Source organism: Macrotis lagotis, chromosome 6 (assembly GCF_037893015.1).
Source record: "Macrotis lagotis isolate mMagLag1 chromosome 6, bilby.v1.9.chrom.fasta, whole genome shotgun sequence".
Lineage (NCBI taxonomy): Eukaryota > Metazoa > Chordata > Mammalia > Peramelemorphia > Peramelidae > Macrotis > Macrotis lagotis.
The window spans coordinates 24,851,947-24,865,361 of record NC_133663.1 but is presented as its reverse complement, the minus strand read 5'-3'; the positions used below and the strand labels follow the sequence as shown (position 1 = coordinate 24,865,361).

The window sequence follows — 13,415 nt, the reverse complement described above, 5'->3', positions numbered from 1 at the left end:
GATGAACTCAGGAACTCCAACTGCAGTATTTTTGCAATGTACTGAGACCTATCTAAAATAATGTTGTAAATAAAGGATTGTTTAGATAGTTCAATGCATAATATTCTGGACTTGGAGGCAGGAAAAATTTGAGCTCAAAATCACATACATTTTACTGGAGATATAACCCTAGGCAAGTGACATAACCTTCTCAGTCTCAACATCTTTACTTATAAAATGTTGGTAACAAACAGCACCTACCTCACAGACATTTTGTGAGAATCAGATATCACAGAATATGAAAAATATTTTGCAAATTTTAAAATGGTATGTACAAGCTAGTTGTTCTCGTTCTTGTTAATAACTTTTTATGTAGCATTTCTTGGTACTTAGAGTTATGACAAGGAAATTAAATTAATATTTTATTAACTCGAATGTTTTTCATATACTTTCCTTTTTTGACACAGTATCTAATTTTTTCAATTCACATTTAAATGTTTTATGATATATTTGTTTTGTATCACCTTCAAGTCATCATTTTTTTAAATTTACTTTTACTTTTTTCAGATCTGCACTTTCTCCCTGACTTCAACAATCCATTAAGAAAAACATTGAGTTATATAGATATAGATATATAGATATGTATGTATAGATATATTAAATATAGATATAGATAAAGACATAGACATAGACATAGACATAGACATAGACATAGACATAGACATAGACATAGACATAGACATAGACATAGACATAGACATAGACATAGATAGATACAGATAAAAGCAATACAAATTCTTCCTTTGGCCATATCAAACTACCTCCCTCAGTCACCCCAATATTTTCATGTAAAAACACAAGAGCATGCAGTATACTGGTTAGAACAAGTAACACATGGATGTTTCTACTCAAAGGGATTATCATTTTTTAGCAGAAATAGTATTAAACAATCAATCATCAGGGCGGCTAGGTGGCATAGTGGATAAAGCACCGGCCTTGGAGTCAGGAGTACCTGGGTTCAAATCCGGTCTTAGACACTTAATAATTACCTAGCTGTGTGGCCTTGGGCAAGCCACTTAACCCCATTTGCCTTGCAAATACAAAAAAAAACAATCAATCATGTAAACATATTGTTACACATAATGCAACACATATTTTCAACAAAGATAAAAATATCAGATTTCAGATCATCAAATGCATCTCCCTTTGTTTTACTTGGTTGGTTTGTATCCTTCAATATTGAAGAGGACCAAATGACTTCACTATGTTAGAGACAAAATACAGTGGGTCCAACTAGAGCCAATAGGAATTCTGAATGCTCTAGCACAGGTTGGGCACAGATAGTCCATATGAACATTTGGGTGGATTCTATAAACTTGCACATTTCATATTTTCTTTGAGTTACTTGAATTCTACCCTGTACATAGAGCACAGCACCTTCTATGATGAGAGCAGGACATATTGGGTGGTCGTGTGCCACTATTTGCATTGCTGCGAAACCAATTCCAAAGTTCTTAAGAGAGGCCTTGAGAATGGCTTTGTATAATTTTTCTGACTCCCCCCTCCCCATGAATATTTGACCTGTTTAAGTTTTCCATAAAATAGTCTTTTTAGCATCATATGTTTGGCATTTGAACAACATAGTCAGTTCATCTCTACCATAATGTTTGAATATTTGGTACTTTATCTCAAGAAAGCATCTCAGTATCTGATATCTTCTCCTACCAGGTGATCCTCAGAATCTTCCTAAGGCAATTTAATTGGCATGGCACTGGTAGACCATCCAGGTTTAACAGGCATACAACAATGAAATCAGCACAATGGCTTTGTAGACCTTCAGTTTGGTACACAAGTTACTACCTCTTTTCTCCCATACTTTATTTCAGAATCTCCAAATACTGCGTTAACTCTGGCAATGTATGTTTGTGTGTGTGTGTGTGTGTGTGTGTGTGTGTGAATTTTTTTATCAACATGGACCTCTCTGGAAAGTACTCTGCCAAGAGAAGTGAACTTATCCACAGCAGTCAGTACTTCTCCATTTGCTTTAATCAATGGTTCCACATATGGATGATGTGGTACTAATTTTTCTTGGTATTCATTGTAAGGTCAAAAAATCACAAATAGCAGAGGATAGATCCATACTTTGTGGCATCTCAGCTTCAGAGCTGCCTTGAGTGCACAGTCATCTGCAAACAGAAGATCACACACTGATACTCCCTCTACTTTGGTCTTGCCTTGTAGCCTTTTCAAATTGAAGAATTTATTGACCGTGAGGAAGTTGAGATTGAGGCCGTGTTCATCCTCACTGAAGGCATTTGGTAACATGACTGAAAACACCATGATAAAAAGCATGGGAGTAAGGACCCAATTTTGTTTCAGCCATTGGTGACTGAGAAACCATGAGAGCATCTTCCATTATCCAGAACCCAGGCAAGCACACTATCATGCAACTGATGTACAATACTGATGAACTTCTCCAGGCATCCAAATTTTGACATAATTCTCTTTTCATTTTTTTCTTTTTTTGCTTTTTGGGTTAAATGGGTTAAATGACTTGGCCAAGGTCATATGGTCAAATGACTTGTCCAATTTCACACAATGAATTAATTATAAAATGTGAAAGGTCAGATTTGAACTCCTGATTCCAGGGTGGGTACTCTATCCACTATGCTACTTCGCTGCCTTGACATAATTTTCCAAAAGCCCTCATGACTGACGGTATCAAAGGCTTTGGTCAGATGTACAGACATTATTAAAAAAGATCTCTGTTCCTGTTATTTTACCTGGAGTTTTTGAGCAATAAACACCCTATCAACTGTTTTTCAACCCTTTCTGAAATCACACTAGGAGGCCTTTACTTCCAAGTAAAGGGTCAGGCAATTAAGGAGGATTTTGGCAAGAATCTTGCTGGCAATGACTAAAAGAAAACCCCTTTGATTGTCAAAGGACAATATCTTCCCTTTTACCTTAATAGAGATGGACAATGGAGGCATCCTTGAACTCTTTTGCTTCAACTGAAAAAAACTGAGGTACAAGAAGATTAAGTGATTTGCCCAAAGAGCTAGAATGGAATTTCAGGCCATTCAGTTTAGCCCTATAAAAAATACAGTCCCTTATTCACAAGGCTAAGTGACTTGTCTAGGAGCACACAGCTAGCAATTCTCTGACGTTGGATGTCTTTCCTGATTTCAGGACTGGGTCCTATCAACCATACTGGTAATAATTGCTTGATTTTAGGAGTCTGTCCAAGGTTTTTACTCCAAGTCTGAAGTATGTGCAGTGAGATCACTAAGACCATATTGCTTAAACTGAATTCACCTTACCACCCCCTGCCTAACCCTACACTGTTATCACCTCTTAAGAGGAAAAAAAAGTATGTTTACATTTCATCTTCTTACATTTTTTAGTGGAGATAATTGTGCATGCTGAAACAAAGAATAATTTAAGGAAATCATTTTTTTTGCCAAAAGGACCATAAAAAGAACACTAAGCAATAGATTTATTAGGAACTCTTTGTAGACATTAGTTCAAGTTTTATCTTAGCCCATAAAATATACATCAATAAGCATTTATTAAGGGCACACTATATGGAATGCTTTGGGGAGTCTGTGAGATGCAAAAATAACTTCTGACCTCAAGGAGCTTATGCATTAATAGACAATCAACTCTCTAAGCATGTGAGTGGGAACTACAACAATATTCTCTCAAAAAATGTTAATATTTTCCACATAGCTATCAAATATAAACTGGGATTAATTTGATTCAATAAAAAGAATCAGTTCCCTCTGAGACTAAATTGGCAAGACAAGAACATAATCATAGAAATTTCATGTTTAAAAAAAGCTAAGAATTCCTTTGGTTTAAGGCAAAGGTAGAAGACTGGTCAAAGTCGATTGATGTTTGTCCTTAGTTTTCGACTAAGTTTGTCACATCAGGGACATGATGCCATGAAGTGCAAGTGAATTGGATGTAAATGAGGGGATGCTGTGCAAAGTCATAAGCCTCCTTTTATCCTCCAGAACCATCTGAGTCCAGTGGCCAGATATGCATCAGGATTTCTAGAGATGACTCTGAAAATATTGGGAGACACTGGCCTTTTAAAGCTAAGTATTTCCCAGGTCTCAATTTGACTGTGGCAATACCCATTGTGCAATTAAAATTAGATGAGAGATGAGGAAAAAAGACCAAGAGGGACCATTTCCAAAAAAAAAATGAGATGGGAGTATAAGACTCTCAGAGTTTTTCATTAATTAAGAGAGATAAGAAAGAAAAGAAGCAAGAAGAGTCTTTTTTATAGCCAAAAAAAAGAAAGAAAGAAAACAGACCACCTGCCTTTGTTGATCAAGAATGGCATGAATGTAAACCTCATTCTTATCTTTTAGAACATGCAATAACAGGGGGTGGGCTGTTTTGGCCCCTTGTCAACCCATTCCTGATAAATATTCATTTCTACAAGATACCAGAAAAGCAATTAACAAGCCTCTGAGTTCCCTTCAAAGTGGAGAAACCCATCATCCCTTGAGGCAGCTCATATCATTTTTGATTACTAATTTTGAAGAAAGTTTTTTCCTATTACAAAGCATCAGTTTGATCCTTGGCACGTACCATCTTTTGCTCCTAGTTCCTCCCTCTAGAATCTTAACTGAATGTATCCACTACTTCTTCCACAAGATAGCTCTTCCAATACTTGAATGAAGGGTTTGTGGTCCCTCTTCTTCCCCTTCTTTGTTTGCTTGTTTGCTTGTTTGTTTTTCAAGATAAACATCGCTGGATCTTCTTAAGGGACAGAATTGAGGCTCTTCATCACCCAAGTCACCCTTTTCTGAAGCTACTCCAGCTTACCAAGAACCCTTCTTCAACAATGGGAGCGACAATTGAATCAGATACTACAGGGACAGACAAATCAGGCAGAGAGTATCAGAACTATCAGCTCAGAATACTTTCTCTCGTAATCCAGACTAGGATCTCATTAATTATTTGGGTAGCCATCTCACATTGCTGACATATTAACATTGCTATCTACTCAAAACATCAAATCAGGCCAGCTGCTATCTAACCACTTTGTCCTTCCTCTGATATGTGTATGTGTATGTGTGTATAGACATACAAATACATATGTGTATGTGTAGGTCCCAAAATCAGGTTCTCCTGATTCTAGACTGGTACTCTTTCCATTGCACCACATAGCTACCCCAGTTGACACTCACTGGTGTGACCTTGGGCAAGTCACTTAACCTGAATGCTTCATATCCAGGACCATCTCCTGTTGTCCTCATTCATATCTGGCCACTGGACCCAGGTGGCTGCAGAGGAACAAGTAAGACTGATGACTTGGCATAGCACCCCATCACTCAAATCTAATTCACATGTTTGTCATGGCATCACCTCCCTGATGTCAGGGTCTTCTTCCAGAAGGAAGGACAAACAACACCATCATCACCAAGGTCATCATCACTTCTGAAATCAGATGATTGAATTTAATAAGACTTTACTTTCAGTTCAATTAAACTTCATCTTATTTGATATATTCTGATGTTCTAATCTGCTAGTGTCCTTTGAAATTTTAACTATACTCGAGTATGTTAGCAATCCCTCTAAGCATTTCAGAAATTCTACTTCTTATATTTCTAATTTTATGATCCTTGGTCAATAAATCCATTTCTCTTAGTTTACACTTCCTTATTTGTAAAAGAGGAATAATATGTAATGACAAATAGCTGTACATGTAAAATGCATTGAAAACAAAGCACAATAGAAACTATTCTAATTTTCTGCAAATATGATAAGGATATGATCTACTCCCTTTTCTAAATCAGTGAGCCATTGATAAAAAATGTTTAACAGCACATTTGACAACATTGTCAAAACAGTGGCACAAGTTGGCCTATATTTAAAAAGCTGCTTTTCTAACAAATGACAAGAAAAAAATTAAAACATTCTCTCAAGGGTAATTTAAAATGACTTATACAATTTTAAAGCATTATTTATTTTATTAATATTTGGGCATTTACAAAATTTAACAGATTAATCCAGTAACAGCATGCAGATAAGAAAAAAGGAGGGTAAAAGATGCTATAGAATAACTTTTTTCTCATCCATACTATGGAGACAACTTAAATGTCACAAAATACTGTAAATATTAGAGTAGATATACAGTCTCGTCAATATGAATATACTTTCCAGAGATACAAATCTAAACCCATCCATGCTTTTTTATCTTGTGTGAATCTTGTCATTGCCCTCCCATGAAATTATGACAGAGTCCATCCAAAATGGCAGAGGCCTTCCTTGCTTAGCTTTGACTTTGGGAAAATCCTGGTTAATTAATCAGGTTACCCAACTATCACACTGAGTCAGCTTTCTTATGATCAGGTAAACAGAATCTAGAAAAGTACATCACTTTATCTGGTCTGATCACTTGGTTAGAAATTCATTGGTAATGGCATTCCATAACCCCAAAACACATAGTACAACAAAAAGTGTAATGAATGAATATCATTTAGTATTTTATCACTGATTCAGAAACATTTATTTCTGGTTTCAGAATTATGAACATCACCTGTCAGCATGCCATCAACTAGTTAAAGTGTTGATTTATGTCAAACTCCTTTTACATCTCAAGTCAAATGCCAACCAAAAAATCTTATACCTTTTATATGAAATCTTTCTCAACTTCTGGTTCTGTTGCCAATCTGAAATTACTTTGTCAAGCAAACTCAAGTCCAAATAATCAGCATTTTAAAATACTTTTTATAGGTCAGAAATTGTGATAAGTGCTAATAAGCAGAAAAAATCAAAGTTTCTGATTCAAGAAGCTTATATTTTAAGGAAGGAAGATCACAAATAAAGTAATCTGAAAATTAGAGAAAGATGAAGGTGAAAGTATGAATGAGAAAGTCAGGAGTACAACCCGGAGAAGAAGGAAATATGATTGACCTAACTTCCTTCATGAAGAGATTCTGGAAGGACCTATCTGATTAAAAGGAGAGGTCTTAGGATATTTCTAGTTTGTGATACTTAGGACAGGAGTGAGTCTGGGAAAAAATGATTTGTTTTCCTGTTCAGATCAACCCAAAGAATTCTTGATTTGGATTGCCATATCCAGGGTCTCCTAAGGGTTCCACCCCAGGCTTCTATTTTAGGTTACAGTTACACATCTCTATCTCATTTTACCTTTCAGGATTTCCTCTCAGCACAATTATTTAACTGCATACATAGGGTTCCTGTGTAAGATATGTATCAAAATGCTATTTTATGTAAATCTTCTGGAATCTGGATAAAGACAGATACTCTCTTTACAGATCATTCTTACCTACAAAATGTCCTAATAAAGTTCTTTCTAATATTCTCTCAGATTTGAGGGTCTTTTCATACAAAACCTATGAACTTCCAGGATGAAGAGATTTCTGAGGCAAAAAGAAGAAAGTCTGAAGTATAATACAATGAAATATAAAGTGTTAAAAATGCTTATCATTTTCAGTCTTCTCCATCAGTATCATTTCCTTGAAACCCTTAGAAAATGGAACACTTTTTAGTAAACAAAATTGATTTTATATTTATTTAGTATTTGGTATTTAAAAATCTCTATATGATTTTTCCCTCAAATATGGAACTATTTTATCTTTATAAGCTAGTATACACTACCGTGACTAGCACATGGTAAATGTTTGAGCCAATAGACCATCCCATTTGTAGACTTCACTGCTAAATCTACCTATCCGCAGATAATCTTAAAATTTGGAGAATTTTAAGCAAAAGTATAGAAATAGGGAAGAAAGGAGGTATAGAAATAATTCTCTATTGTATTTCCTAAATGCCAAGAAATACATGGGAGCCAAACTAAGATGAAATCCATAATTAATTATATTTTTCAACACTTATATTCCCTTAATATGTCTTCACTATGACTGTCTCTGTCTCTGTGTTTCCCTCTCAGTCTCTATCTCTGCTTCCTTTGTCTCTGTCTCTCACTCAGTTTGAAAAGGTCTATTTTATCATGTTTCCTAGTCTTCATCTCATTTACTTAAAACTCATTTTGGCAACCTTTATACATTTTCTCCTACTATATTATAATACATCATATTTGAATTCCAATCTTTAATTCCAATATTCAGATACAATATATTCAGAGCACTAATTTCACATGGGCAAGGAAATGGTTTTATTGTAACTATTGTTAAAGAATAATGTATTTTCTCATATTTGGTGTGATCATTGTTCTGTCTATAGAGCTCATACCTCCTACATGATTTATGATCTTACTAATAATTCATTTTGGATTTTTTTTATTCTATTATATGGAATTTGTCATTTGGGTGGGAGAGTTCTTTTTACCATGTCAAGCAAGGCATCTGCATGTCATGGTACAATGGAAGTCAATGTATTTTTGTTCGTGAAAAATTAAAGAAACCTGAGGGGAGGGTTTTTGTCTCAGTCAGGGGAAAAGAAGAAGATTTTAAAAAGAATTTTTAAAAATTTGAAATGTGTTCTTGTTAAGAAAAGGCAGTTTCTTTGAGGGTCAGGCTCAAGGATAAATAAGGACACTTCTTAAGAAGACAGGCTGTTCCCTGTCAGATACAAATGATCCATTGAGAATGAAGAGGGAGAAGATTAAAGGGAAAAAAATTTGGCCTGTCATGAAACTAAAGTAATGCATCAGACCTCCCACTGTTTAGACCCCGTATTTATCCTCAGAGGTTTAGCAGCCTTTAAGAGAGCTTCCATGGGGCCCAAGGAAAAGACAGTTGTTAATCTGTAAAAATGGAAATACCTTAAAATAGAAGAGGATTTACCTTCTTTCCAACATCTAAAATATGGTAAAGATCACATTAAATTAATATAATCTTTCTGTGAAAAAATTCTCCTTAGACTTTCCTCCTTCCTATATACCTAATTTTCTATACACCCCATTTTGGGGTTCCCTGATTTCCTCATAAAGAAAAAGAAAAAAACATTTAACTAATCTAAAAACAAAACAGAGCATGGACATAGCATTCACCCCATGAAAATAAATGAGGACCACCTCACTATGTGCTCCTTAATGAATTCATCAATTTACCTTACATTTCTGTTAGAAATTACTATGTCAACTATGAAAAATGCCCTTTACTTATAAAGCAAATTGTGTACATTATAAACATTCAGAAAAAACAAGCCGCTTTAACACTCAGAATTAAAAGGAATGAGATGGTTGTCCACCATCCCTGCCAATGAAAAGTGGGCAGTCGACAATTTGTACAGGTCCACTCTGATCATGGATCAGGAAATCTTAGCCCTCAATTTCAAGTCTACTTCACAACAGCATTTCTTGCTGCTACTAAGAAAAAAACAATAATCTGAATTAATGTAATGTTTTTTCTTTCCAGGATCTCAAAGTGCTTCCCCTAAATGATCTCATCAATCCTCATGACATTCTCATGAAGTTCAAAGAAGAGAGATATTACAGGGATTACTAGTGTGCACTTTACTAAACAACTTTGAGGAGTCACTCTGGCAGCCTGGCATTGAATGCTACATGGGCATACCTTACCGGATGAATGTCCAGTGTGTTGGCACCATTGAACCATGGGAAGGGCTGGCCTCACATGTATGCAGTGCAAAGGTCGGATACACAGAATATCTAGAGATTATTCAATAGACCTCCCCCATTTTAGAAGACACAGAGACCTGAAGTGACAAAGTGACTTATAAAATGCATACATTATGTGATTTGAAAAATGTCCAGAGATCGTACAAAACCCTCTTCTAAATTATTTTAATCATGAGATAGGAGATATCTCTGTGAAAGTTAATTGATTATGTTGATTTAAGATCTTTGTTCAAAAGTGGAACATCACATTTGTAAATCACTTGTTTTGTTGTTATTCAGTTATCATCAATCATGTCTGACAGAAATACTGTAGTAGTTTGTTGTTTTCTGATAGACTTCATTTTACCAATGGGGGGGGGAGAACTGAGGAAAATAGGGCTAAATGACTTGGCCAGGGTCACACAGGTACTAAGTTTCTGAGGTCAGATTTAAATTCTGGAAGATGAGTCCCTGACTCTAGGTCTAGTACTCTACTGTGCCACCTAGGTGCCCAAGAACCACAGGTGCAGGGCACATCATTTGTTTCTGATTCAGATAGAACATAGTTTCTCCTATGACTTTGACTCTAACTTATTCTTCATCTGGGAAATGAGGATAAGGAATCTTCATGGGATTATTGTGAGGTCACTTTGTAAACCTAATATAACATTCTCATTTTCTCTTCACAATAACTCTGTGGGTATGCCTGGCAAATAAAAGTAGTCCTCTTTATCCCAAGAAGAAATTGAGATGCCCAAGCTCACTTAGGAGTATGTTAAATGACTTGCCTAATTTTAAATTGCACATAAGTGCCATGGCCATTACTCGTAATCATGTTTTATGATGCCATGAATGTTATGGAATATTATTGTTCTATAAGAAACCATGAATGATCATGCTTTAGAGAAGCATGGAAAGAATTACATAAACTGATACTGATGGGAGAGGACAGAGCAAAGAGAAAATTGTACACATTAACAACAACATTGTGAATTGACCAGCTATGTTGGATTCAGCTCCTCTTAATAGTTCAGAGGTCTAGGAAAACCCTGGGAGACCTGTTATGGGCAACAGCATCCACATCCAAAGGAAAACAAAACAAACCAAAAAAAAAACCCCACAGAAGCTGAAACTTCTCTTCTGTCTTTCCTTCTCATCCAACGGTTTCCTTTCTTTTGCCTTAGTCCTATTTCCTCATGCATAAAATGATTAATACATAAGGATGTTAAACACAAATGAACATGTACAATTTTAACTAGACTGTTCATTGCTGAGGGGAAGGGAGTACAGAAGGAAGGAGGTAGAAAAAATGTGTCATTTATAAATATGCAAGTAAATAAATGTTGAAAAACTTTTATAACATGAAAGTTTTATGATGTCTTGAATTCTATACTATGTAATTTTTTTCAGGTTTTTGCAAGGCAAATGGGGTTAAGTGGCTTGCCCAAGGCCACATTTGAACTCAGGGACTCCTGACTCCAGGGTCTGTGCTCTATCCATTGAGCTACCTAGCCATCCCTATACTATATAATTTTAGAAACACAGATATGACTTGGAAAGAAGCACACAAAATACCATTTTTCATCAATAATTTATACCAGTTTATTTTATCAAATCCTATTTAAAACAATGGAAAATTCACTAGGTAACAAAGAATAATAATTTATGCACTATGGGTTCAAAGGTAATGAAGGCAAAAAATGCAAGACAAGAGATGAGAAACCCTTTGATGATGGATAAGAAATAGTCAGCCAGTCTGTTAACAAGAATGCATTAAGTGGGGTAGCTAGGCACACAGTGGATAGTGCACTGGCCCTGGAGTCAGGAGGACCTAGTTCAAATTCAGCTCAGACACTTAATAATTGCCTGGCTTTGTGACTTAACCCCATTGCTTTAAATTTAAAAAAAAATTTTTAAATGTTTTTAAAAAAGAATTCATTAAGCATTTATTTTATATCAAAACTATGGGCTAGAGATAAAAAAAGCAAATCCTGCCCTTAGAAAATTTAAGTTCTAATATAATATAATATAATATAATATAATATTATAATTTAGTATAACATAACATTATAACAATTAATGTAATAAATATGATATAATATTTTATGATATGATATAATGTGATAAATATTGAAGAGGAGAAAGGAATAAGTAGTGGTCTTGGAGTCAGGAAGATAAAAGATCAAATACTGCATCAGCTAGCTTCATGATCCTAGGCAAATGGCAGCCTCAGTTTCCTATCTGTAAATTAACAATACCCATAGCAATTTCATGTACTTCTTGTGAAGATAACAGCTGTATTTATAAATGCTTTGAAAACCTTAAAGTGTTACTTAAATGTTATTTATTATTATCTAATGATAGGAGAAAGCAAGCTGAGATCAAATAGTGTTGAGAAGTGGAAGAAAGTTCTTCATGGGAAAGTGTAAAGACCGTGAAGAAAACTTCATAGCTTTGCCTTGAGTTAAGGGGTGATACAAGGAATGTCACCCCAGTGCTCTCAAATTGTAAATTGCTCAAAACTCCTTAGAGTTCTACAAAGTACTCAGGATCAGTTTAGGGCCAGTCTCTGATAGTAATGATTTCCCCTCTCATCATGGTGGATAGGCACAGGCCCTCAGAATCTTACCTCTTAAACAAGAATGTAGGAAATGATTGACTTCAAGCCAATATTTGTTCCAGGTCACAAACTCATTAGCAGATCAACTAAACAAAGATGAATCCCTGATGTTTTTCATCCCAAAATAGCTCACACAGGCTATTAAAGACCTACCAGGATTCAGAATACACAGCAGATAGATCACAACTCCAGAAAATCTAAGAATTCATGTGATTCAAACCTTTTATTTGACAGAAGAGTAAATTGAGGTTCAGGGAGGTAAATGGTGATGTCCAAAATCACATAGGTAAGAAGACAATAAAAAATCTGGTAATTAAATTCCAGGCTTTCTGACTGCAAATATAGAGCTCTTACCAATATGCCATGATGACCATTAGTCAATAATTCCAAAGTTGTACAGATTTTTAAAAAAATTCTCAGCATTCAGTGAAGAAGCTAAGTGTACAACTCTCAGTCCTAAGTGAGACTTCCTAGTGAGTTCATACAGCCAACAACCCTGTTTTTATTGCAATCCTAGCTAATCTGCCTTCAGCAGTAACAGCTGTGTTGTGTGAAAACCCAGCTGCATCAGCACCATGGCCAGCAACCTCTTCTGGGCTTTGGTGCTGATGCATCCTCTGAGAACTAGTATACTCTTCTCCTTGACTGATTCTACAAGACCACATTAAAAAAAAAATTAAGTGGGAGGAAGGAAAAAAAAATAAACTCATGAGAACACCAATAGGTTAAAATATTGCAAGCCATTCTAAAAGGATCAAATCCCTTGGATAACCCTGAGAACCAGGAATAAAAAGCTTCCCAACAAGAAGATTGACTTGAGATAACCTCCTTGGGACTTATCTCCATTTTCTTCATCTTCCAAAACATCTTAGAATTTCAATGAAGTTTCAGAACAACTTACTATGTTTAAAAAAGATAATAAGGATTTATAGGATTCAATCCTTTCATTTTATTGTTGAGTAAACAGACAGGCAGGTTGTTTGTCCAAAATCACTTAGATAAAAAAGTATATTAGCAAAACTGACAATAAAATCCCTGGTTTAATGATTGCAAATAGAGAGCATAGACTGCTGCTGTGACCATTTGGAAATAATTTAAGAACTGGACAGTTTCTAGTGACACTTGTTGGGTGTTCGATAATATCTCATCTGAATGCATCCTGCAAAATTAAAAGTGGTGTTGTTACCTTCATTTTTGAAAAGAAGAGATCTATGTCTAAGGAGGGGGGTGGAGATTGACTAATTAACA

At 35.3% G+C, this 13,415-nt stretch overlaps 1 long non-coding RNA gene across 1 annotated transcript in view; it reads left to right on the top strand.

Moving 5' to 3' along the window:
- Window positions 1-9,801, top strand: part of LOC141491600 (uncharacterized) — a 50,180-nt gene extending 40,379 nt beyond the window's left edge. The window contains exon 3 of the long non-coding RNA XR_012469660.1: window positions 9,345-9,801. This is a non-coding gene — a long non-coding RNA (uncharacterized LOC141491600). The remainder of the gene's footprint in view (window positions 1-9,344) is intronic.
- Window positions 9,802-13,415: the final 3,614 nt, after the last annotated feature.